The sequence below is a fragment of the Lonchura striata genome, chromosome 2 (assembly GCF_050655825.1).
Source record: "Lonchura striata isolate lonStrDom1 chromosome 2, ASM5065582v1, whole genome shotgun sequence".
Classification (NCBI taxonomy): Eukaryota; Metazoa; Chordata; class Aves; order Passeriformes; family Estrildidae; genus Lonchura; species Lonchura striata.
In genome coordinates this window covers 107533217-107560158 of record NC_140704.1, presented here as the reverse complement: position 1 = coordinate 107560158, position 26942 = coordinate 107533217, and the positions used below count along the sequence as shown (strand labels likewise).

General features: G+C 43.0%; 1 protein-coding gene across 28 annotated transcripts in view; it reads right to left on the bottom strand.

The window, feature by feature from the left end:
- Positions 1-26942, bottom strand: part of EPB41L3 (erythrocyte membrane protein band 4.1 like 3) — a 139677-nt gene that overhangs the window by 78183 nt on the left and 34552 nt on the right. For 8 of the 28 annotated variants that reach the window (XM_085571951.1, XM_085571962.1, XM_021525204.3 and 5 more), the window contains exon 1: positions 17490-17644. The exons of 17 other annotated variants lie outside the window; for them this stretch is intronic. The gene's annotated coding sequence lies outside the window, so the exon portion shown is untranslated. Of the gene's footprint in view, positions 1-15127; positions 15254-16643; positions 16886-17489; positions 17645-26942 lie in introns of those variants that run through there. 3 more of the 28 variants (XM_085571964.1, XM_021525196.4, XM_085571952.1) reach the window with 3 other exon arrangements.

Here is a 26942-nt window from a genome sequence, read left to right as displayed (position 1 = left end):
CAGCAGCCACCACATTTTTTTTGAGAGATACAGACATGCAAACATGCCAAATGTACCACCACAAAACAAGCACATCAGATACATACTGCCTAAACACCACCTGACATATATTTATGTCACTTGTTACTAAAATCCCACAATGCTGAAGTTTACATGTTCCCCATAGGCCATTTATTGCAATGGCTCCCAAGCCTTGCTGTTTGGGAAAATTTTCCAAAATGTCTGACCTAGTTCCTCCCACTTGAAGTGTACCGAGTTCTCCTCACCCTGACAATAGTGGATGTATAGCCTGGCTCTGCAGCTTGCAGACAGCTGCTGTTTGGCTCTCAGACCACTCTCGCCTCTGCTTCTTCTGGCAGTCCTATTTTTAGTCCTCTCTCAGGCTCTTCCTTCTCTCCTCCGTTTTCTTTACTATCAGTTCACCTCTTTCCAGAGCAACAGCATCCAAACCCTAATTTCAGCTGAAGATCAACTGTCCTTACTGATGCTGTACCTTGCAAGGACAACTTTATGTCTAAAAACAATACTTCTCTTTGTACGTCCAGCTAGCAAAGAGTTAATATTTTCACTATATTATGACAATTATCAACAATTGATACATTCATAATCCCACACTGTTTTCTCCACACTGCTGCCAAAGGATCTCCATAGTGGATAAAAACTAACTTAGCTACATTTTATTCAACAAAAAATGAGGGAAAAGCTCTACTTACTGGCTAGATATTATTTGATTTTTTAAAAAAAATTGTACTGACAAAGTCCCTTCTCTTTTGTTGGGTATCATTCAAAAAATTAAAATATTTATTACTATAAAAGATCTCGTTTCAGTGCCAAGAGCGCGCATGATTTATGTTAGAACAACTGCAGCTCCCTGCATCCAAAGTACATTCATGCCATGATACTCTCATATTTATTCAAATATTAGGGAGTACCAATTGGAAACATTTCCACTTTCACCTATAGCTTCAACTCACTCCTGACATACGCACTCCAGTTTCTTGACAGGTCTTGGGGGCATCAGAAACTTGGCCAGGCTGCCCCCCAGCATGTTTGCTGCAATGGTTTCACAGGAGCTGAGAACACCTTCCAAACAAGGCAGGAACTCAATGTTTTTGTCCACCTTCAAAAGCCACAGGGCCATTAAGCCGACCTGAGTGGCACTGCTGGCAGTGTCGCAACTTATTAATAAATTGAGAGCAAGCTCACATCTGCTAGGAAAGGCAAAGTCTAGTCTACCTCATTTTATGGTCTCTAGCTGAGTCAAGCACACTAAAATATGTATTTCCTCTGTCTACCTGTCACTTCGTGTAACATGCTTAGGTGAACCCATGGCTGCAAGCCAGAGCCCAAACTGTTCCAATGCAAGCAGTGCTTTTGGGGAAAAGTTATTTACAATAGAAGTGTCAGGTTCCTCTCAGTAGGCTGGCAAATGTTTGCCTCAACCCTTACTGAACCAGAAGTTAAATGGTGGGGAAAGACTGCAATTTCAGGTTAATTCTGGGCATCATAATGCGCTCATGAAATGAACTACCTGCTCTGCTTTACCAATGAAAAAAATGGAATAGTCAAGAGAGATATAGAGACTGATTCCTTTAATATGTATTTTAAGAATAATTTCAGTACTGGTTTCTCAAGAGGGAACAAAAACCCCAGCCTACATTACACTACCACGGAGACCTTCTCTTCCTACCTTCGGTTCTGAGAGTAAACATGCCTTGGGGGCATGAAGCCAAAAAAGGGTTGACAGGCCAATATAGGATACTGCTTCATTCCAATCAAGTGGTAGACAATGGCTGGCATTCAGACAACTGAAAACTTGCAGAGAAGCTAGTTCAAGCTGGCTTAAGTGGATGCAAGTGTGGGCTTGGATATTTAGGAGTTCTTAAGAAGAAAAGCAGCTTGCAATATTTCAGGGTGGGGCTCTGAGACTTTCTTTTTTGCCTAATCCATTAGTAGTAAATAAGACCAGGAACATGGCAGCGTCACGTGTGCCCAGAATTGCATCTAAGCCTCAGAATTACAGCTGCAATTAATGAGTTCTCCAAGGGGGACTTGAAGGGGCAGGGGGAGGAGGGGAGAAAAATCAACTGGAGGGAAAAAAAAAACAAACCACCAAAACTGAAACTACCCAGAAAATCACAGCAGCCTGCAGACTGAGCAAGAAAGAGATTTCTTCTCTTGCTCACATGCAAGCACACAATCAAGGGCACAATTTCCAAACCACACACATTTGAGGTACTTCCCTGTTTTACCTCATTTATAATCTTTTACAGTCTTGTAAAAGTGTGTTGCCTTCAAAAATACCAGGATTCTTTTTATTTATTATTTCATCTGCAGTTCAGCACTTGACCTGCACTGACATAACCTTAAGTAACACAGGTTCAAGTATGCAGCTTCACCATCCCTAAAGTGAGATGCATTTTATTAGGGTTTTTTCCTTTTTCCTCTTCCTCTGCTCACACTTCAGATGACAGGAAATGCCTGCTGTGAATTCTAGTCCAGCATTTTAAATAGCGCATGAAGTGCTTTCTGTCCAATGCCAGACAGCTTCCCTTGAACTGTAAGCTCTCCAAGAAAAAGAGGTATAAATACCTTTGTTCTTCCTCAGTGAGTGGGAAACAGCTGGGCCAGAGAGGGAGCCCACAACCCCTATGTGCCACTGCACCCACCCAGCACCCACTGAAGCCAGCAAGGACAGAAGATACCATCAGTGCCTTTACTCAACCACCCAGCTCCAGCTGTAACCAAAACTGGCAAGCACCCAGAACTCCCAGTTTTTTTATGAATATTATTTTGTTATTTTCCAAACACTTGACTGTACCACCCTATACACCACAGCCATACGCTCATTATGGTTGGTCACATGCAAGTAAGTGCAGACAGGCTGAATTATTTTTGCAACAACCTCAATATTGTAAGACCCAGAAGTCTCACAGGAGACAGTTTTGCAGCTTATTAAATGAGATATATTTTTGTGCACTGCAAGTTTTAATTGTCAAGGAAGATCATGTACAGCTATAAATCTACGAAATGAATAAATAAAGCACATGTTCAACTTAGATCAATTTTAATGGAGAAGATGACTCTTTGAGTTTATTCCTCTAATACTGTGGCCATAGCAGTCTCTAAGGTAAAGCATTGAATAAGGCTGAATAAACAGCAATTTTAAAACTCACATAAAAGAAGGATAAATCCAAACTTCTCTAAGAGTAGAAACTCCAACAAGCCATGATTGCACATCCTTTTCAAACACTTCACAACAAAAATTTTGGTTTGGGTTTTGTGGGCTGGTTGGCCTTTTTGGGTTAACTTTGGGAGTTTGTTTCTTGGGTTTGGTGGGTGGGGGTTTTGATAATTTTTTGGGGAGTTTTTGTTTTTCTCAAAAGATGGCTTATGTTATCATTTTCTCAGAGGATGACATCTGCTTACTGCAGAAAATAGTTTTTTATTAGAAAGCAGACTTGTTAAGACATGTATGCACCTAGCAAGCTTGAGTCTGGCACACATCCCTTCCAACTCCTCTTCATTCAAACAAAATTTATATAGTGAAAAACCTGTGCCATAGAAAGAAAAAAAAAAATGCTAGTCAGTTAATCTCAGAACAGACTGAATGTACTTGAATGAAAAACCTAAACTGAGTACCTAGGTAAATGACAGAACAGGAAGACTACAGCCTTGACACTGTGTTTGCTTTAACCATCCTTGCCCTTTGCACTGTTTTTAACCTCAGCAGTGGTGCCTGACCTGCACAACAGGATTTATGGGTACTCTGAGCAGATGCAGGACTACTTCCCAATGTGTCGCTTTCAAAAGCAAAAGGATTTGGAATTTCCCACCAACTGCATGTGTGGGTCTGCAACAGCAGGTACGATGTGCTTACAGCCCCTACACTCCGTGCCATGAGTTTTCTAACTTGTTTTAGTTCACAGACAGGCACAGGCAGTGTGCTGCCTGGGACAAGAGCAAAGCCAGTGCAAGGCATGGGCATGTCAGGGCCTCAGCCCAAACATTTCATTGTATGGATCCCCTTCCATCAGGCCAACTCCACTCTCCTAAAGAGGATATGAGTACATGCTTCTCTACCAGTCTATATTTATCCCTGGCCCAGGTGCTGTTTTCCAACTGTGAACACAAGCTCCCCTGTGCTGAGGACTCTGAAACTCAAAGAAAGAATTTCTCCACCCTCCACAACTGCGAGATGGTAAAATGAATTCACGCAAACTGGTGTCACGTGCCAAAGCACAAAGGCCTGGTGTTTCTGAATATTCAAAGCCAGCATATGTTTGTCCCTATGCTTATGTTCTGTATGTTTTTTGCCTCACTGAAGCCTACAGCAAACAGCTGTCATTAACATTCACCCCTTCTGCTAACATTTTCCTTAATCCCTAACTGACTTCCCAGCCTATAATTAAACTTTCCAGCTGCCACACTAAGAGATGGCACCAATATCCATCATTTATTTCTAAGTAGTCCTTAAAAAGCTCTTTTTCCAATTTCCAAGACCATGGACTAGAATCAAAGCCTCTTATCCTTACAAGTTTTTGGCTAAAAACCTTCCATTCACTTAGAAACTGTCTCATCTTTTACCAGGGAAATTAAATGGCCAACTAGTATTATCTTAATGATTAAACTAATGCATTTTTATAGTGCCAATAGCTGGAATGCAGAGCTTGAAAACTGATGCATAAACACTGCAAGTGCTTACATATTTCATATGGAAAATATACGAGAAAGAGCTCTATAACCACAGCATTTACAAAGCTGTTTGGTTCAAGTCCAAAGTTTAAACAGGAGCCTGAATTAAAATAATGAAAGACCTGATATTTCAACAGTAAATTTGGGTTAGCACTTCAATCTTGAAAATGTGTTTTTCATATTCATGTAAGAGATTATTTGAATAGAAGAGCTGGTTGACAACATTTCCGTCTGGAAATATTCTTGCAGTGCTCAAGAGGACTTGATATTTTATAAGAAAATTACTGGCTTCACAGTTGAAAAAGGGAGAAGAAGTCTGAAGCTAATGCTGTATTTTTTGGTAGTGTAACACAACAAGACTCCAAGGAAGCTGAACAAAGGCAGTGAAGGCAGTGTAACACCCAGTGGACACACACTGTGGGGTTCAAAGACTCATCATCCACAAGCCCTTCAGATCCATTACAAGAAAACCCCCTCTAAACAGCCACAAGATGCTGTTATTTTTCTAAGCCCCAAATGTCTGGGACACCTGCTGAACCTTTGAGCCCAAAAGGTTTCCCCAACCCAAACCTGCAGGCTGGAGAGATGCACACATCATCCTCATTCCCAGAGCTCTGCAGCTCTGCACACCAAAACCCGGGAGCCTGTATCTCCAAATACTATCTGTTATAGAGGAAGGCAACATCTGCTTGACTGCTGAAGCACCATCACTGAAAACAGCCAGCAGGCTCCATTCATAGTAGGATTGGCAAGTGCCAGCTGGCAGTCCTGACAGCCCACAGCCTGTAGCCTGCTGATGAAGACTCAGGGATGTTCAGGATCAGCTACCTCAGTGTCTCCTTCAACATGTTCAGGAGTCACAGCATGCTTTGGTTTTGCCTTTTGCCTCATGTGGCAGAGGAAAATTGAGTGCCAAGATACAGCCTTCATGTTTATGAAACTGCAGGCTAGTTTCATAGAGGATGAGGCTGCAACCTTGCTGAAAGCTACCAGCTATTTAAACAAAGTGGTGCCCCTTCAGGAAAGGAGTGCATTGGTTTTCCATGTTAAACTCCTGCTTGAGATCAACAATTCAACATTAAGGTTTTAATGGATTTCCATAACTGTGCAGGATTTATCAACTACTGTAAGACTATTTTGTAGGCTACCAGATTAATAATTCAGGTTTTGTCAAGTCTAAAAGCATAACTTCTCAGCAAAGAGATCATGCCAGACAGGTGTAGAAATTCAAAGCCTGAACAGCTATGGCTTTGTTCCTAGCAGCAAGGCAAGAGAGGTCAATATTTTAGGTGAAAATGGATACACTTTCAGTTCTTTCTAAACTACAGATGAAACTTTTCTCCCTCCTTACATTAAACATATAATTTGAAAGATGGATTTCGAAGAGTGCGTGTGACACTCTTTAAGCTTCAAATATGTATGTGTTGAAAGGTTAGAAGAATATGAAAACAGTGTTTCACTGAAACCCATTTGTCATTTTTAATCACAGGATAACTCTAGAAGAGGTGTGACTGATGCAATTTAAATTTTCACCTGACAAACTGAATTATTCATCTTGGCGGCGCCTACGACAAAAGACCAAGCAGAGGAGGCAGTCAGCCACCAGCCCCAGGAGCTGCTACAGAACATCCCTGAGAAGGGGAAGCCATGTCTTGCAGCACCTCAGGGTCAAGTCCTGCTCCTTGCAAGGACAACAGCCAGGAGGACCCAGGACCTCGTCCTTGTCCCCACTGCTACATCCTACCTTTTGTTTTCCAAAGCAGGGAGGACCTTGGACAAGTCCACCGATAAGAAATGCTGTGGTTTGCAAGGAAGGTGACAGAAATGAAGTTGAGGCCTTATCTGCACCCGGAAAGAGCTGTGTGTTCTGTGCTTATGGCTCAGACAGGGAGGACTAAGGAGTCAGAGCAGCTTTTTATTTGAAACTGAATGAAAACTTTATCTGTTGCTAGTCACTACTTCATTTGCCAGGGATGGGACCTGAGGGAATGGCCTGAAGTTGTGTCAGGGGAGGTTTCAGTTAGATATTAGAAAAAAGGTTCACCCAGAGGGTGCTTGGGCACTGGAATAGGCTCACCAGGGAAGTGGTCACAGCAGTAAGCCTGGCAGAGTTTGAGGGTTTGGACAATACTCTCAGGCACATGGTGTGATGATTGGGCCAGGAATTGCACTTGAAGATCTTTGAAAGTCCCTTCCAATTCAGCCTATTTGGTGAGTCTGTGAAATATTCCAAGCTCATACTAAGTTTTCAAGGAATTAACTTTTTCTAATGGAATGCACTTGTCATTGTGCCTTGTCACCCCAGTTCTGGAAGATATCATACATTTTTCAGAACTGTTATCTTAAGCAATTCTATACACTACTCTTACGTCCCAATTTTGTGCCTCTCTAGTATTAGTGATCAATAGTTTCCTATTGAGAAAGAAATAAAGTTCTAAAAATTTCCACAGTGTTAATAAAATGGGGTTTCCATACAACACAACTTCAGAATAGTAGGTTAAGAGTAGGCTATCAAATGTATTAAAATGAAGACTAAATGCCAGGAGAAAGCCTGGAAATGTAGAAATGTTGGGCTTAAACATGAGATTTGTCAAAGAGTGAATTCTGCTCAGCCCACATCTCCAGTATGCTTTTAAGTAGGAAATAATTCCATTCATTATGTAAACTCTTATTCAGACTCTTGTTAATGTTTGTGCTATCCCTTCTGCATTTCTGGACAGTTTCTTTCAGGCTCAGCAGCCAACATTTAATTAAGAAATATTTAACAACTAGTGTTTTTTAAACAATGTCACGTTTGCAGAAATAATTGCATATCACATCTACTTTACAAAATCAAAATACAGCCAGTGGAAACCAGATACAAAACACATGCTTTCAGCTGAGCTACTTTTGTTTAGAAAATGAACAGACAATGTATTTCCTTGGCTGAGACCTTGATCTGTTTGCCAAATACTGTCCTGCAGAGCTTTTTCTTCTTAGAACAACATTCCAGGCACAGAGGACACTATCAAGGAAGCACACTCACAGTTCTGCAGGTTAGGAACAATGATAACCTTGGCGTGCTTTTAAAGAAAGGTGGCAAAGCATTTTCAGTGAAGTACACAATGCAGTATGTAGTTAATATATCTGTTTTATTCCTTTATAACTGCTCGGAAGCCAGAGAGTGATGGGTATCTTCTTATGCAATTCGAAAATTTCTTATATGATGTTTTGTTGCCACATCTTCTAGTGCATGCCAGCACTTTTTCACTTAGGGAAAAAAAGCACAGCAAGATTTCTTATGAATCTATGGAAATATCAAACACTCGTATCGATTTCCACAGACTGGTTTAAAGAAGGAGGCATAACTACACCAACGGTGTTCTTCAAAGCAACATCATGGGATCAGAAGGTCATGGAGGGCATCTTTTTTCATACCAGCTATTTTGCTTTTAGTTGGAAGAAACACTGGCTAGAGCTAGAAAGGGGCGCTTTAGATGATGGAAAATGCAGGAACACAGGGAAACAGAAAAATAAATTGCAATAATCAATCCTCTACTGGGGGTAAGGAAGGTGATTCAGAACAACAAAGGATGGGGAAAATACAGCGATCGTGTCTACAAAGCAGATAGGTTAAAACATTGGTGCTTGAGAGGGAGGAAGTCCAAAGCCAGGTAAAGAGTTTGCTTTAATACAGACATTGCTGTTACAGAAGCTGCTGCTATCCTGCAACCATTGTAAAATGGTCAATGTAACCATTTTTACCCCATGGGTAACCCCAAAACCATGCAGTTTGCCCTGTACTGACAACAGACATTTTGTGTCTATTCCTACAGCACAGCAATGGAAAGTTGGTAACAATTTAAAAAGAAGGAATTTTTTTATTCTTCACTCTGCATCCTTAATTCAATCACTGTCCCCTAGGGCTGAGAAAAGGACTGGCTTTACTGCTCTGCATTATCATGCTGACAGAGAAGCTAAAGAGAAAAATATTCCTAGTTTATATATGGTGCAAGTGTAAGAAAAACTTCAGGTTCACACAATGAAGAATAAGTCAAGAAATAGAAGTCAAAGAAGTAGAAGGTGAGGATAGAATACTTTCAAACCTGAAGCATGAAATTCTGTGTGGTTGAGGTTCACAAGAGCTGTGGTCAACAGTTAACAGATCAGAAATAACAACTTTAGCACCAACACTTAGAAACATAAGATCAGCTTTTCAAGTATGTTTCGTTTAGCTTTCAAGTAATTTCAGCATTTCTTTCATATATACTTTGAAGTATATCAGCATTTCACCATCACAATAACTGTGTGGCATATTTAGCTTGTTTATGCAGACAGAAAGCCTGGTTGAATATATTTAAATATACTGATGAAGGAAGTAGGTGCTGTCTTTTCTCCCTATGTTGGAAAACCAGTGAGGGCAGAAGCACTGTCCGCTAGCTCTGCTTCTCCAACCCAGGCACAAAAGGATTCCGAAGATCAGGATAGTGAGGCAAACCAACTATTCTCTATTTCTTGAGAGTGTCATTAAATAGGGTGGCATAAGAAGTGGCTGTGGGTGGTGGTTTGTTTTTTGGGTTTGGTTGTTTTTTTTTTCCAAAGTATCTACTATAGCCCATGAATAGGTGATTATAATCCACAAATACTAGTAGTGGCACTGAGGGCAGAACTGAACACAGAAAGCAAACCACTCTCAATACCAGGTCCAAGCTGGCATAGAGCCTGTCCCCAACTTCTGTTTTCTTCACTTAGCACACTACCCCTGCAAATAACTGATGAAACCCTGACAGTGCTGGCACAGTATTAAAGGAACCTCCTAATTGCCATGCTTCAAATTCCAGCTCTAAGCCTGCTAAGAGAAAGTCTGCAAAACTCTTTAATAAATCATAGAAATCAGAGACGAAAATTAGGTCATGTCACCCACGCCTCCTATCTGCACCATGAGTCTGTTACCCATACAGTGCTGCCGAGTGCTCCGTCTCGACAACTCCTAAATGATTCAAGTGCTGAGGTTTCTCCCAATTCCCCAGGCAGACTGTTACACAGCCCAGTGAACATCACCATCCATAGCCTTTTCAATGACCAGCCTCATCTTCTCTGTACCAATTTTATCTTTGTCCCGTTTTGTTCTGCTCCTATTTATATCTTCCTCCAACTTCCCCCAAATCTGCTCTTGATGCTACCTCAACCACTATCCAGCAAAAATTGTTGCTCAGGAAACGTTCTTCTGCCTCTCCTGTAATACTGCTGTAGTGTGCTGCTATTTTTAGGAGAAAAAAAGGAGGTGGTAAGGGAATGAAAGGCTGCCAGCTCCAGCTGTACAAGAATAATGCTCCAGTACAGTGGAAACTACATTACAGTGTTTCTCTTTAAGCACATATAATTGACCAAAACCTTAGTCTTCTGGAATGATCTAAATGGGAAAGATAGAAGAAATAGAAAAGACAAATTAAATTCCAAGGCTAAAAAAAGCCCCTTGTCATCTCACTTCACCTTTCAATCCTACAGCTGGGCTCTTCCATCCAGTGTTGTTTTTGAGATTTTACAACAGCCCTTGCCTAGTGAGACACATGGTTAAAGTAGCCACATACTGCCCTTATTCTAGAATAATTTAGGTTGGAAGGGACCTTAAATCTCACCAAGTTCCAACCCCCCTGCCAAGGACAGGGACACCTTCCACTAGATCAAGTTACTTAAGGCCCCATCCAACCTGGCCTTGACACTTGGCCTTTGGCAATGCTTTTAGGTACACGGTATGAATCTTGGCGTGTTCTGGACACCCCAAGTTGGAGATGGATTTTATGGTCCTTGATGGGGCCTTCCAACTCAGTATATTCTATGATTCTATGACTTTCAGGCATGGGGCATCCAAAACTTCTCTAGAAAACCTGGCTATTCTACCTTGTCCTAACACTACATGCTTGTGTAAAGTCTCTCCATCTTTTCTGTAAGCCCCCTTAAACTGAAATGTCCAAATGTAGTCTCCCCAGAGCCTCCTCTACTGCAGTCTGAACAACTCCAACTCTTTTAGTCTGTCTTCCTAGCAGAGATGCTCCAGACCTCTGATCACATTCATGGCCCTCCTCTGTATCTGCTCCAACAGGTCTACACTTTTCCTGTGCTGGGGACCCACAGGTGGAAGCAATATTCCAGGTAAGGTCTCATGAGAGCAGAGTGAAGAGAACCACATTCCCCAGCTGGCTGGCCACACTGCTTTTGACAGAACCCAGGATGCTGTTAGCTTTCTGAGCTGCAATCATGCCTTGATGTCATGTTGAGCTTCTCTAACACAAACACCTCCAAGTATTTCTCCTCAGGCTGGCTCTCAATCCAGCTCTCAGCCTGTATTTGAGCTTGGGTTTGTCTGACCCCTGTGCAGGGCCTTGCACTTGACCTTGCTGAACTTCAAGAGGTTCACACGGGCCCACCTCTCAAGCCTGTCAAGGTCCCCCTGAATGCCATCCCCTCCCTCCAGCATGTCAGCCACACCAAACCGCTTGGTGGTGTCAGCAAACTGCGCGATCATTAAAAAATGATTAGTTAAGAAACCTACTTACAAGAAGCCACTGTGCCTTGGGCCAGTCCCCCAAGTGGAAGTGAGACCTGTGTTTTGTGCCTGCTTCAAGACAAAGTGACCTGCTGACCTCCAAAAAAGCAGCTGCCCATCATTCCCCAACCTCCCCAGCCAATGCCAGTGCCAGATGCTGCACACAAAGGGCTCTGTGCAACCAGTGCCTGGACTATCAAGACTATCTTGCCAAATTAAAAGACCTTGATTTCCTGAGCACACACTTTTATACATCACCCACTGTCTTTGTCAAACCTCGTATTTGCTGATATGAAAGGTTAGGAACCACTACCAGAAACAAAGAAGAGGTATCAGATTTCTTGCCACAAATAATTCTCACAGGCAAGCAGTGATGTTTCTCTTTGTATATATGCATATGTCCATGTATGGACTCCAGTGCATCTGTGGGGCACCTTCAGCAATCACACCATGCTGGGAGCAGAGGGGCTAAGCTCTGTCTACCCCAGCAGTTGCTCTGCAACAGCAGTAATTTAATAGAAAGAAAACAGTGATAAATACAGAGCACCTGGTGAAGTAATAATTTTCAGTGTCCTTAGAAAGGTTTCAGCTTCCTGACCTAAGCTACGATTTGGCTGGGTCAGATCTTGATTCCTCCACCTAAACCAGATTGAGCCTTGCTTCACAGCCAGGCTTACCAATTTCCATGGGAAGACTGGTGGACCAAGATACTCCCCGACATGAATCAGGGTGCAAGAACATGTCCCTCAGTTAGTATAAACATATGTTTCCTAGGTCTGGAAGAGCTGGCGTATTTTTTTCTTTTTTTTCTTCTTCTGTTCTTCACAGCCTGTTTACATTTCCTGGCTTATTAAACTAGATTTTATTTGCAGCCAGTACCTCCTAGGGAACTGGAGGTGTTACACATAATTGCCCTCAGATTCATAAAGACTAAACAAAGCAGCCTCCACCACCAGGGAGTCCTCCTGCTCCATTGCTACCAGCAGTGTCAAGTTCCCTGGATGCTATGAGTGGTGTCACCTCCTGCAAGCAGGAAAAGGGCTGCTGGTGCACCCCAGCACGTGACTGTCTCCCAGGATTTACTCACCTCTTCCAGGGAGGTGGAGAGTGCTGTGACTGAGCTGCTGCAAGGGATGAAGCTCTGAGGATGAGGAATATGAAGGAAAAAGCCCAGATGAGGAGGAAGAGAAGCTACACAGGTACTTGACCACTATCTTGGGTGATGGGAAGAACGGAGAGTGCCAAAGGATTGGGTTCCAGCAGGCATTCCACCAAGGAGCCCAAAGACAGGGGGACCCAGCCAGTGATTTCAGCCAGGGAAAGGGGACACGCAGGGGGAGCGATAGGCAAGAGCCTGACTAGGGGAGCAGGACACAACTACAAAGCAGAAGAAAACCTAAGTGTGCAGCTTGCCCTAGTCTTGCCTTGCAGGTGTTTTCCCTGCCTCTTTCCCATGAACATCTCACTGTTCGTCAACAGAGCTCCGAACAAAAGCCCACCAGGGTCAGCTGTTGCCACCTCAAATTATTCACTCACTTGGTACCTGCAGCCCATCTGGGAACAAAAAAAACCCAAAAAAGTCTTGTTTTAGGAAAAAGCCTGTCGTAAAAGCCAGGCAATGGGTACATGCTACACTTTGGTAGTCCTAATTTTAACATAGCCCTAACTTAGAATCATCAACCACTCTCTATTCCACACAGGAGCTTTCTTCTTCCAAGTCTCACCTAATAGAGCAATGCTGTGACTGCTTCCTCCTGTCCCATTTGCCAATAAACATCTGTTTCATACAAATACTCGCACATGAGCAGGTATTCAAAATTGTATCCTGCTTTTTTTTCTTCACATTCGCTTACCCTTCCTGATTTTTTTTTTGTATTCACATGTGTTTTCCATTTATTCTAGCCCTTTATCCCCAACACATGCTCTGAGTCCCCAGCTTCCACATTCTTCTTTAACCCTTTAAACTGAAAGACTTTTCTCAATGGGATCAAACATCTGGTGGGTGATCCTCATGCAGATTTCCATACTTCTTTTGTTTCTCATCTTGCCAACAGATCAGTTTTGATAGATAGTGAAGCCACTGGAAAGGAGTCTCTATCTGTGGCATACAAAGTATTTCCAAAATATATAAAGGAAAGGATAAAAATTTATGAGGTCTATGTAGAAAAGCTGCCTTCCCCATTTTATTTTTTTGTTCTGTGTACTTTTAAAACTTTCATTTATGTAATACTCTTTCATGTACTGCATCCCATAGGATGCGAATAGGTTCACGATTTAATAGATAATCATTTCCTTTTTGCTTTTACCCACTTTATACAAAAACAGCCAGCTCTGCTGACAGAAAGATGAAGTAAAATATAAAGATTTCATTTTCCTCCAGAGACAAAAAGCTGACAATTATTCAAATTGTATTATATCAAATACTCAGGAAGGGTACAGGAGATATTGATTTTATTGTCTATACAGCACACTGTCTCAGATTAACTCAGTTGTCCCAAATACTGACCCATTTCTGCTTTTCCAGAGGTACTCAGTCCTCAGCAATCCTCTCAAGCTTCCTCTGCACTGATGGTGATGGTGAAAATGATTGAGAGTGACAGGGAAGGGAGCAAAGGGCACGTAGGTTTTCTCTTACTGAAGTCACAGAAAGTGCTCATGGTCCTCTTCTACTACCTGGGCTGTTCCCTTTAAGAAATAGAGATCTTCCCAAAGAAAACAAGCCTTTCTCTTTGGGTGTTTGTTTTAAGCCAGCTATTGAGAGTACCAGTGCTGTGTCCATATACTCATTTAGACTTGGACCATTTATAACGGACCCAGCCATTATAAATGGCTAATACTCAAGACTGAAAATTTAGATAAACATGCTGTAAAAGCTAGCTAATCTATCATTCTTCTTCATGAGTGGATCATCTCTTTTAAAGACTTCCTTTATGCTACTGACTCAAACTGCTTAGTGATGCTTATTTAAGTCTAGTTCTGGGTAACACTCTTATGCTGTACAACTTTTGTACAAAATAGAAACAATTCATCATCCAGAATAAACACTTTTTCAGTCTAATTTTCAGCTTAGTTGACAGCAATCATATTTTTCAGTTATATACATCCATTTATACTCACTTGATTAGAGAGAAATTTTGTTTGAACAAAACACTTTGAACATTCAAACCCTGCAGACATATTTCCTGTAAAAATGTGATAAATAAGATGCTAAACCACAAAATCCTAGGGCCATGCTGTACAGATTGAAAAAAACACAATCCTGCAGACTCACAACAGCCCTCCCTGCATAGACTGACCCTTTGTTTTCAAAGTCCAACTTATGTTAAACATGCACTGTCTACACACAGATTCTCAGCCAAGGATGTATTTTGAAGTACAAAGTCACATAGTTTCACACTTTTGTGTTGAAAATGCCATAGCCCAAGAAATAAAGCTGATGGTTCGACTCATAAGAGACAAGAAGCCTTTTATAACCACTTACAAATGGTTTGACGTTTCCCTCAGACAACAAGCAGTCATTTACTGGTACATGAGATTACCATGAAACAAGTCTGAATGTCACCCACCGTGAATAACACATTTAACACATTTCAAGAACTTTCTGTTAATTCAAAATCATGCCTGAAATAAAAAACCCGTGACATTTTACATATTTTAAGAAAACAGCCATGCATAACCCCCACGGAACTCACAACCATGCATCAAACAACAAACATAACAAACATAGGTGCGACCATGTTGCTGTGGGACAAATCTACTATTACCTACCCCTTCCTGGATTTCAAAGAAAAATTTCTGAATAACAATTATTTATCATTAAAGAGTAAATATTCAGCAGGTTTCCACTACAGACAATAAAAGATTTCATCCTGATTAAATGAAAAATTACGTAAGTTGCAACTTCACCTTCACTTGCTCCTTCTTGGAAGAGAGAACAAAACCCCAACCCAAAACCAGCCCTCTCCAGCAGTTTTGGTGCAGCTCTCCAGCAGATAGACACAGCCCTAGCCAGCGAGGAGCTGCCGAGGCTGAGGCGCAGGGGGGGCTGGGGATGGGTGCCACACCCTGCGCCCCCCCTCCCCCGCTGCTCCTCCTCAAGGCTAAACCTGCCCACCGCAGCAGCGGGCTCCCATGGGATGAGCTCCTGATGCGCATCCGACGAGATCCTCGTCCTATGGGGAAGCCTTTGGGGAGAAAAGGCCATCAGCTGCACCACTAACAGAGGGATGTGACTGCAGGCAATTAGTAAGGGGAGAGGCCGGGGCTGTACTGTCTGATAAAACAGAACCAGTGTATTTTTAATGTTTCCCGATGTGTGTCATGTTCCCTGCTGCAGCAGGAAGGTCTACAGCATGCCAGCAGCTTAAGGAGCCTTCTCGTTCATGCAATGCCATAAGGAATAAACTTCCAGCAGCTCTTACTCCAATGCAGTGCTCTCAGGCTCTCCTCTTCTCCCCTGATTGCCATGCAGATCTCATCCTCACACTAGAGCTGAAACTTTCCAACCCAAGCAGACCAGCATAGCACTATTTGCCTATAGTCTATTATGCATGTACACACTCAGAGGTGCAGCAAGACCAGTGAATTTAACAGTATCAGTGATGCAGCATGATGATCTTGACCTTTTAATACTCTGTGAAAGGACTCTTCTCCATAGAATTAGAGAAAAAGCATACATTCAACTGCATCTGACCTTTACTGGTCCAAGCCTTATGTAGTTTGCTTATATTCTCATTTTTAATGGGATTTAATAATACTTGCTTTGTTTATACAAACCTTTCAGATTTCTATGGACAGAGACAATTGCTGACAACACCAAAAGTAAAACAAAAATGTATCACTCAGCTCACCAGGCTGTAAAAGAACAGATATGCATGGGACACACCTAACCTAGAGCTTTTTTCTTTTTTTTTTTTATTTTTAATTTTTTGGCAAGCGGGCCTCTGACTTGCAATCATTTTGACAGAAAAGACCTCTAACATTGTAAATAGTTTCCCTTCAACTTCGAAGCAACGTAGATGTTCAATGGAGAAAATAGTTTCCATCTCTGCCTCAAACAGGGGCACACGCCGGAGAACGGTAGTGAGAGTAACAACTGCCTTGACCTAGCACTTTCCTCTTCCAGTACAGCCCCAAGAGAAATTAAATCAAGACAGCACAAGGCCAGACAGGGATAATTTGCCATTGCGATTTCCACAGGAGTGCAAGTTTTTAAGCTTCTTGCTATATGTGATGAAGTTTCGCCTTTGAATGAAAAATGGGACAACCGAAAAAGACCAAATCCCTTTCCACCGACCCGCCCCGGTCCTTCTGGCAGCCCAAGGGCGCGGGGCCGCACCCAGGATGCGGGAGCAGAGACGGACCCGCTCAGCCCTCACGCTGGTCGCACCCGCGGCTTCTCTATTCCCCTTTCCCCACAGACCTGGCCGAGACCGACACTTCCACGCCGCGCTCCGCGGGGCCAGGAGTAGGGATGGGGAAGAGAGAGGTTCCAGCATCCGGGCCGCGCTGCCGAGCACCTGGGAGCCCGCGCCGGGTCAGGCAGGCAGGCAGGCGCGATCCCTCCAGCGGGGCGGAGCGGGCAGCCCGGCCCGGCGGGCCCTCGCTGCCGGCCGGGAGGGGCCGGCGCGCTGCTGCCACTGCAGCGGTCCGGGGCTGCGATGTGCTCCGTGCATAACCACACCCACCGCATTGCAGAAGCCACGGCCCGGGGCGGGGAGGGGGGGGGTAGGGGGTAACCCCCCCATCGCGAGTAGCGCAGCCCCGGCCGGGCCCCTGCACCGCCCAGGTGGTGTGTCCCCCAGGTGAGCGGGGCACTGAGGAAGGCACGGCCCTAGGGGGGCTCGGGGTGCGCCCCACCACGCCGCACACCTCTCCCGCCCCCCTCCGCCGCCTACAGAAGTTTCCCACAGAAATGCGTATCATCCTAAAAAAAATTAAAATTGCAGTCGCCCTCCCACCCTCCGTGCCCCGGCAGAGCTGCGGCGGAGCAGCCGAGGCTGTGTGTGTCCCCGCAGAGCCCCCGCCGCTCTCCCCGCTCTGCGGGGCGCACCGCTCGCTGCCCGCCCGGCTCCCCCAGGCAGCCTGGCCGCACACACACGCCGCCCCCCCAGCTTAGAAATGGCTCCTAAGAATGATGTAAATATATATAGACATATATTTATATATATATATGTCTATATATACACACACACACATATACAAAAATAAATACGCATATATTATAAGAGGGGGGAGATGCAATCTACCCCCGCCCCCCCGGGCATACCCTCAGCTCCCCGCTGCGGGGAGGGCACCGCAGGCAGCGGGGCCGGAGCGGCGCGGAGGTTCCTCGGCCGCGGAGCGGAGCGGGGGCGGCGGGCGCGGGGCTGCTCCCGGCGCGGCGGCGGCCACGCGTCAGCAGCGGCAGCGCAGCCCGGCTCTGCCCAGAGCGAGCCTCCGCCGCTCCCCAGCAAATCAGGGCTGCCGAGGCTCCTCCGGAGAGAGGGAGGGAAAAAGAGGAAGGGAAAAAAAAAAAAAAAAAAAAGAACTGCACGCAGGGGAGAGCGGCAAAAGCTGGATGCCAGCAGGTTTGTGGAGGCAGCCTTCCCGCCTGCCCTACTCCCTGAGCCACCGAAGGCTGCTCCCCGGGCACTGCATAAAGCCACTCCGGCAGCACAGGGATCCCCACCTGTGTCTGGAGGGATTCGGCCGGTTTTTGGCTCAGCTAAATGAATCCGTGTATTTAGGGAGATGAGTATAGCTTTAGCAGTTTCAGGCAAACCCCTGCGATTGAGAAGCTCCCTGTCAACTTAAAAGCAGCAAGCTGTGAGCTGGCAAGGTCTGGCTTTGAATTACATGTGGGGGTTTTGATGGGGGGCATGTTACCAGCCTTTTCAATTTTAATTTTCAGTGACAAACTACATGTTCTGAAAATATGAACCGTATTTCACTCAAGAAGACTGCCAAAATGTAAAAAAAAAAAAAAAATAGAAGTCCTGTTGCACATCAGATCCTGATCCAAAAGGGATAATGTGAAACTGAAGAGGACTTTGAAGTTTGTGCTCCAGTACAGACCACAACATGCCACATGTCAGAAAGCATAAAAAATTTGTAGTGCATACAAAGGCATTTTGGGAGGGGATTAATCCTACTTGCACCATTCCAGTGTGGTAAATGCATAGCTCCTCTTAGAGCACAAAACTGACTTCTCCCCTCTAAACACATAGGAGTGGCTGTTGGGTTTGAGACTGCTACAGCACCATGCTTAGAGGCACTGCTCATTTGCTTTCTGGGGGACCAGAAGCAGCTGAATATGCTCTTTTCTGTAGGAGGAATTGACCACAGGAAGGGCAGTGATGGCTTGGCTGCAGAGGAGTGACAGATCAACACACTCTGATGCTGCACTTTCAATCCTGGTACAGTGAATAACAAGAAATGGGGCTTGTTATTTTCTCTTTAGATAGGGCACTTAAAAAGCTCCGAAAACTTATGAGATCCAAATCATACTCAGGGTTTGACATGAATCAAGGGGAAAGGGAGAGACAGGGAATAGCTCTTTTAATTAGCAGCATCTCTGGGGGATTTAAGAAGAGGAGGTTTTGACAGTAGGCAGAAGCACACCATTTCTCAGACCTGCAAAACTGTGCTGTTCTGTATTTCACATGGAATTGTAGCCAGACACACACCGCCCTCTTCACCTGCTATGCAAGAGCGCTGTTGAGGAGATCTGGCACACCATAATGTGTCTGAGAAGGAAAGAGTTCAAAAGGAAAAAGCGGGCCATCAGCTAAGAGAAGGCTTACCTTTGGTCACGCAGTTGAAATAACAAGACTTGTATACTCTTTTCCACCAGGAGCTCTGGAAGCCATCACAAATCACAAGGGAATGGGCTTGACAGCTAAGACACACATTAGAGTTAACAAGATTTGATTTGAAAAAGAAAAAAAAAATGAGAGGAAAGTAGGAAAAGGACTGACTTGCTCTGAATCAGATTGAGTCTCAAAAGCAAACTAGGAGACTCAAGAAATGTTTGTGAAAAAAAAAATCAAGAATTTATCAGCTCAACCTTTGGCAGCTCTTGCACTGCCCATTACAGAGGAAGGCGCTGACATCACTTTTATGCAGACACATCACAGGAATATTAGTGCTCCCCAGCCATCCATGTCATCCTTGAGCAGTACTGCAGGCAGATTTACCCCACAGTTACACTATTCTCTGTGATCCCTTTTGTGGATATTCTGCATACATAATGGCATCTTTCATCTGAGGCTCTAGAAGGCTTCCAGCACATTGATTTAACCTCAAAGCATCAAGTGGTATTAACAGGCTGCTCCTATAAACAAGAAATCTTTGCAACAGATTAAAGGCAGCTGGTACCTCTGGGCTACCAATAGGGGCCAAAGTTTCAGTGCTGTCAACACTCACAGTATTCTTCTTTTTTAATTTTCAAATGTTAATTTCTAATTCCAAAGTGGGTTTGTTGCCCAACTTGTTATGACTTTTGTCAGAAGGAAGCTCCAAGGAAGTTAAGGTTTCCATGAATCAGCATTTTCATTTTTTTTTTCAGTAATTTATCACGAGCCTGAATCCATACTCTTCTTACACAGGTGGAAAATGTGAATAATCCCCCTGCACTTCACTTGAATTAAAGCAGTGTCTGTTTACACAAAAGGAAGACACCAGATGATGAATCCAGGTAGCATGAGAAGAGACCAGTCTCCTGCCTTGCTATACGACAATAATTTTATTTTTGCTATTTTCTTTTCTTTCTGGAAGTGGTGCTTCAGACCTAGATCTCAGGAGCAAATAGTTCCATTTGAGTTCCATTCATCTTAACTCCCAACACATCAGGCTTGGTGCAGCCCAAGGCAGTCCCTTCTCACCTCCACATAAGGCCCTGCTGCCAGCAAGTCATGCAGCCCCTGCTGCCTGCCATGGAGGAGCCTTTAACTCCTACATTGTCCTTATTTAAAAACAGCACAGTTTGGGTGGGATGCAGGATGCCACACACTGGCAGTCACTCTAAATGCACAGCCCTTGGACCCCCCACACCCTGCTGCTCTAGACATGAGCTCCCTGTGTGCCACTACCCACATACCTTCTCCTCTCCATTTCAGTGCCTGCAGAACACCTCTCCCAGCCTCCTCCTGTTACACCATCCCCTTTCCTCTTCTCATATCCAGTTTGGCCCATTCTCCCCCCTCTCTAGCACCATATAGCACCATACCTATTTGCCAGGGTTTTCCCAACCATCTATTCCTCCTCAGCCCTTACAAGAGTCATCTCTTCATCTTCCCTCCAAAGCAGTTTCCTTCCCCTCATACCATATGCCTTCCCTGTATTTTTTCCATTTTTTGTATTGAGATGGCAGGACCCAACTATATGAGCAAGAGTCAGTGTCACTCAAGAGAAAGACACACAGCTAATAAAAGGGGTAAAACAGGTGGAAAGTTCTGTCTTCCATTCTCTTCTCCATCCATCCACCCATTTTGCTGTTTCAGTTTCTCACCTTTGGTGAACACTTACAACTTGCTTGGGAAAGCCCTTCAAAGAGAGGAAGAAAAAGCCACGGAAGAATAATAGCAAACACAGCCTCTGACATGAAGCAGGTAAATTAGAGGGGGGGGAAGGAAAAGGTGCCAACACACACACACCCCCACACACCCCTTCCCCATGGGGTTCCACTCAGAGGAAAACAGTTGTAAGGAAAAGAGGCCTGTGCAAAGCATTTGGCCACTACAAGGACTTTTTTTATAAGGGAGAGGAATGGGGAAACACATGGTCTCTGCCAGGAAAAGTGAATAGGCAACCCTGGAAGAACAGGGACAAGGATTATTGCCCAGCTCTGGGAACTGATGCCTAAAACATTCTTGTGATTCCCTAATTGATTGGACATGGCATTCAAAATAGCACATAACAGAAAAGCAAAACACAAAAATGCTATCAAACTCAGCAAAAAGCCGTCTTAAGTCCAGCCAACGATGAATTAGCTGGGCATAGCACTTTGAAAAATGGCAAGCACTATAAAAGTACTAGCATTAACACAGCATTATTAAGAAGATACTTCTTAGCAGACAGGAGCTTGGCACTATCTGTCTAGACGGGCAGATGGGTTTGGAGTCTAACTGATTTTTTTCTTTTTTTTTTTTTATTATTACCGTATTCACTTCCATTTATTAAAAGCAAACCATTCTGTCCATGACTCACATAGCTTAACTTTCTGCATGGCAGTGAAACAAATTTCTCATAATTAAGAATGATCACTGTGAAGAGATGAAGGTAAGATTTAGAAATCAAACCAATTTTTCTATTTTTGTCTTCACTCACTACAAACATAATGCCCAATAGTTGCCTTAAAATATGTCAGTAGTAAACCTTTAGATGAGCTATCCTTAAGCAGAACTCAGTGACACAGCAGGTTAGATTAATTCTTGACACTGGTTTACTGACAGAGAAGAGATTCATTTGGTCTGTTGCCTGTAACTCTCACTCTGCCAGTCACTGCCAAATCCACCCCATTTTAAGACTACTGAAGGAACAATAAGTAATTTTGGCCCCAGTGCTGTGCAACTGAAATCCTGCCCGTAGAAGATTTACTGCAATTAATTCAACATTGCCCTTTGCCACTTTCATATCTGTGGCTACTTTCTGACTGAAAGCATTAACAGGATTATCAAGGCTTACCTCCTGCTTCAGTTCTCCAGCCCCCATTATGAACCAAAGGTAGCCATATTTTATGGATACATGATGCTTTGGGATGTGCCTGAGTTATCTTTCAGAGAGAATAATAAACTGAAGCTTTGAATCAGTTAAGGTTTTAATTTTTTATTTATTTTGTTTATTCATAGTCATTAATAAGGTTTAACCGTAGTTTGATTCAATATACACTAACTACAGGAAACCAACAACACAATGTGCAGTCAGTACAAATTTATTTTCATTTCATTAGTGTTTCTGAACAGCCCAGCAATAAGGGAGGCAAGAACAACTTTCACTTTCCAGTAGCAACTTAGGACCACAAACTTCCCAGATGGGCAGCATCTCTATGGAGGTCAACACAGACTATTTTCCTTTACTAGGTTGCTTCCTTCATTCTTTTCCATACAATTACACCTAGTCTTGCACTTTAGTTATAATACTATTTTTAGCTCTTCTATATCTTTTCATCTAATTCAGGAAAGGATTTAAGCTGAAGTTTACCTAAGCATAAGCTAGAGTCTCACTGAGGCAAAGAAGAATCAATGCTCATATTTATGGACTACTATCAGAAATAGAAATGCCATCCTGAATCATAACCGTCTTCTACAAATCCCATGAGGAAGACGCCTCTTCCTTATGACACCTGTAATAAAATGGCTTGCAGTGGCCAGGTTAATAGGCATAGCCCCCAACTGCTTTCATAGCATTTGTCTTCATTAGCTGCAAGATTTACCAGAGAGGGAAGGCACGTTAAGGAATGTTTGCATAGCACCCAACACAGTTCAACTCTCATCTTAATGAAAGTTAATAGCAATTAAGGGAAGCTGTAGTAGGTTCTTGTTTAAAATACAATGAATGTTTATCATCATACTAAAATGTTATTGGGAAAAGATAAGAAGGTCTGCTCAAAACAGAACACATTTATCCTGTATCTGTGTTGTCTCATATGCTATGATGTCACAGGTTGCTTTCTTCAATGGTTGAAGGATTCCTTTAGGCTCAAAGATTCCTTACAATTGAAACATTTGTGGCCTGACATGTCTAAGCGAGAACCTTAGGTTGGCTATCTTTCCTGTCAAGCTGTCCCTCTCTAGTTTTATTCTCTAAGAGTGACAAAAGAGTAGAAGAACCCAGATTGGACAACAATAAGTAAACTTTCAGAAAGGGGAAGGACTGGTGTTTTTAATCTAGCAAATATACTTTTTGAAGAAGACAACAACAAAGCAAAACCTCAATTTATGCACTGTAATTTCTCTGTCTCTTGTTAGAAAAGTGCAAAGTTATTCCCAGTATGCTGCTTCACCTTGCTCTTCTGTCTTTCCTTACATAAAATTTTACAGCAGAAGTGGCTGCTACAAGGACCTGGGGCTGAGCCTGTTGGCTCCAAGCCCACCAAGCCAGATGTCATCCTTGTTCCTCACAGCCTGTCCCTGGCCCAGTTTGCTACATTCTCCCAGTTAGACATCTGTAATACCAACAGGAGAAACCTCTTTATCAATCCCACAATTTCTCAGTTGCTCCTTCCCACTTCCATCTCCTGCCCTTTTCACTAAGCCACTACAAATATTTATTAAGTCTGTGGGAAGAAGAAGGCAAACCCTTTCAAGTTAGAAGTGAAAACAGAGGAGAAACAATAAATCTGATCAATTCCTCACTATGATTCCCTGTGAGATCTCATCAGTACGAGACTGAGGAGTGGGTGGTGTGGTGTGACATGAGCTGTGAGAGTGGCAGCAATATCACACCATTGCCTCTATCAGGGCTATACCAGCTTGTGCTGGCATTAGATGATAATATTGGGCATCAGTCTTTATTTATGGGAACAACTGATGAAAATTATATGCCTATCCTTCAGCCCTGACCTGAGTGTGGTTCATGGCACCAGCCTGGCACCAGCAAACAGCCTCTGCACATAGCCAGGAGCTCCTCCACCTGACGTTCATAGCTGCTCAGACGCTTTCAAAATGCCTTAAAACATGATCTGATCCAGATTACAGTTTAAGTCTCACATTCAAATCAACTGGGATACTGCCAGTTAAAATGAAGGTAGTGAAGAGACATTCATCCCTTCCTTCTGCTTCAACAGCTTACTCCCTCTGCAATTCACTCTCACTATCAGTACTCACAGGGAAAAATCACAAGTTACTTACTTATCCAGGTTTTCTATGTATTTTTCCTTGGCATATATAGTGGCATACCTTAAAGTTAGATGCCTTGTGTGCCCCCAGCAAATTGTATATCAGGAAAGAAAGTAGCAGAAGGTCACACTCTGCTGTCTTCTTTCTAACTGAAATGTGGTCAATTGTTAACTGGACACAGACCTACCAAACAACCCTGTGATATCTGCCTTGGGATCTCTGAAGGGTAAATCCTCTTAATAGCATGAAAATGACACTGGTACTGTTGAGAGGAAAGGCAACACCATAAACAATCAACCTCAACTCAGAGCTTTAAACAAAGCAAATTTCACTCATCCAAATGACAAATGGTATGTGTCTTGTCCCCTAGGCACTGAAAAATAGCCAGAAAGGCATCTCAGCCTCTCACCTTTTGTAAAGCTTTTTACACTTTTCAAATAACAAGCATCATGAACAGCCTCTCACAGTGTAAATGTTTAATTTATCACAGATCCCTTGAAACTATCATTTTAGAACTCGGTTTACTTGGTCACCACCAGGCACTGCTCCCAGTCAGCCTGTGTGCAAACATCTGTCCAGCTGCTCCCAGAGAAACGCATGCACAGCCCAAAGTTGCCAAGCAACATCCTCAATGCCTTAAGCATCAGGCCAGCTCGCCTGCTTAAAAAAGTTGCTTGGAAAAATAGGCTGATAGGAATGTACAATCTTGAATAAAGATCCTGCATTTAGAAGTAGAGATGCTCTGCTACTTTCCCAGAAAATTAATTTTTGGGTGCACAATTTGGTTTTGGTACAAAAGTAAATGCAGTAATTCCTGTCATCACATTCAAGAAAAAAGAAAGCAAAAAAAAGAAAAAAAAAAAAAAAAAAAAAAAAAAGGCAAATTGTGTGCTGAAGTTTCTAAGGCTTCTAAACTAAAATCTGAACAAATATTCAGGTTGAAAAATATACACACTGGCATTGATACAAAGCATTACATTTATGCAGTATGCAGTGCACAGTTGTTGCCTTTACAACTGCAAGAAAATTCTATAATTCAATTAGTTTGGAATAAAATGTCCTAAACTCCTCCAATTCTGACTTTGTTATTAAGTCCTTTCCTGGAGGTTTGGGCCATTTTACTGCTCTTCATACAGCAGCTAATCTATAGTCTAAGAATTATTTTTATAGAAGAAAATAACAGAAGAACAGCAGAAAAAAGAAGTTACAAAGAAACACAAGCAAGCCAGATAAATGAACTCATAAAACAGCCTTCAGAGGGTTCAGATGACTTCAATGAGTTTCTCTCCTATCTTCCTTTCACATTTTGGGGAGAAAAATTGAAAAGATGAAAATGAAATATGGGAAAGGTCGTGTTCATAAGGTTTTATTACTGCTCCTAGTCCTCTCCACTCCATGGGTACCCCAGCAAGCTCAGTGCTCTGAGTACCCCTCTGGATCTTTCTGCCAGGCAGGAAGGAGCAGACCCCCTGGCAGTGTGTGAGCTGACAGGCAGCACTGCTGATCGTCCATCACAACAAACACTGCGATTAATCTAACAGGATACCTGCCTGCTAGGGCCACACAGGGCCCAGCTCACACCAAACAAAACCTGTCCCCTAGAGAGAGAGGCAAGCTTTGCTCCTCTAGACTGTCCATCCTGGACCACCATGGCTACACCGCCAGCACTGCTTGTCTTTATTTGTCATACCACTACAGGATGGATTTGAATGCTCAGCATCACAGATGCAGTGGCAGTGCCTGGTGGTGCAGAGTCTCCATGGCTCTCCCTGCGCCAGCCACCCTCTGCTTTGCATTAGGCAACACAAAGTCTTGCTTTATTTTCCTTTGTGGGGGATTCTGCCACGCTTTGAAGGAACCTGAAAGTGATTATACAGAGGAATGATGAAACATGAGCTCTTGTTCTCATGTTCCACTCAGACAAAAAGGCAGGAGATGGAGTGACATTCTTGGAGAACTCGGCCTTGAATATCCACCACAATTGTGTTGATGCATTTCTTGGGGTGCAAGAGTGCCAAACCCCTTCAGAAAGCCAGATCATTTTTGTATAGTATTCTGAAATTACACTTCAAAGAAAGTATTCTCATGTCATCAGTGAATTCCTCACTGGTAGGTTTTCGGTTTCCATTCCCCTATTTTTAATGAGCAGGAAATAATAATGATAATAATAATAATAATAATTTTAAACCCTAACTTTTAATGACCAGTTCTTGGAATAGCATGACAAAAGGTCTAGCCTTTGAGAGAAATAAATTTTCTATACTCCACAACACCCATGAAATCAGATACTCTGACATATGTCCACTATGATGATTAAAGTAAGGACTTCTGAAGTCAAACTCACCAATGATGAATTTACAAAGTAAAGCAAAGCAAAGTTTTGTTTTTCTGTAATTGACTGTGATCTTGAAATGCATGTGAATTACAAGGTCTGTTGCAAAAGCTGCATCATCAATGTGGATATTTTATTCACTCACCCTCTTCAAAGCCTTTTTAAAGCTAAAATTATCTTCCCTATTATTTATCAATTTCATTTCAGCTAATCTAATAAAATTTTCACTTTGCAACTTTCCAGGCATTCCATTATGTGATGTGTCTAAAGTTTGTATAGAATTCATCAGCCAATGAACGTAGCAAAGCAGTGTTCACCAGGCAATTACAGCATCTGAAAAACTTGCCATAAAACAGAAGTTACACTGCATTATGTACATGCAAACTGAGCTATTATGGTAAGATAATGTGGCATGTTACATCTTAATTTCTTAACTTTGAAGTCCTTAATACCCCTAAATTCTCTACCACGAGTACAGCAACTGCTCTTAACCACTTCTTGTTACGTCTTTCAGCGCCTGAAACCTATAAAACACTTGCCCTGTATAAGGAAAAGTTCAGTTATTTTTGCT